This window comes from Pygoscelis adeliae, unplaced genomic scaffold (assembly GCF_000699105.1).
Source record: "Pygoscelis adeliae isolate BGI_AS28 unplaced genomic scaffold, ASM69910v1 Scaffold38, whole genome shotgun sequence".
Lineage (NCBI taxonomy): Eukaryota > Metazoa > Chordata > Aves > Sphenisciformes > Spheniscidae > Pygoscelis > Pygoscelis adeliae.
Window position 1 is genome coordinate 21,984,730 of NW_008825614.1, and position 430 is coordinate 21,985,159.

The 430-nt window shown below is 49.1% G+C and overlaps 1 protein-coding gene across 3 annotated transcripts in view; it reads left to right on the top strand.

Annotated features, from left to right (window-relative positions):
- Positions 1-430, top strand: part of TSNARE1 (t-SNARE domain containing 1) — a 530,032-nt gene that overhangs the window by 27,088 nt on the left and 502,514 nt on the right. The gene's annotated exons all lie outside the window — the stretch shown is intronic.

Sequence of the window (430 nt, forward strand, 5' to 3'; positions counted from 1 at the left end):
TTGTGTATTATTATTATTATCATATTATTATCATTATCATTTTATTTCAATTATTAAACTGTTTTTATCTCAACCCACAAGTTTTTCTCACTTGTGCTTCTCCAATTCTCTCCCCCATCCCACCGGGGGTGGGGGAGTGAGCGAGCGGCTGCGTGGTGCTTAGTTGCCGAATGAGGTTAAACCTCAGGCGCTGGGTCAAAAACTGGCTGGACGGGTGGGCCCAGAGAGTTGTGGGGAATGGAGTTCAATCCAGTTGGCAGCCGGTCATGAGCGGAGTTCCCCAGGGCTCAGTTTTGGGGCCGGTCTTGTTCAATATCTTCATCAATGATCTGGGCGAAGAGATCGAGTGCACCCTCAGTAAGTTTGCAGATGACACCAAGTTGGGCGGCAGTGTTGATCTGCTCGAGGGTAGGAAGGCTCTGCAGAGGGA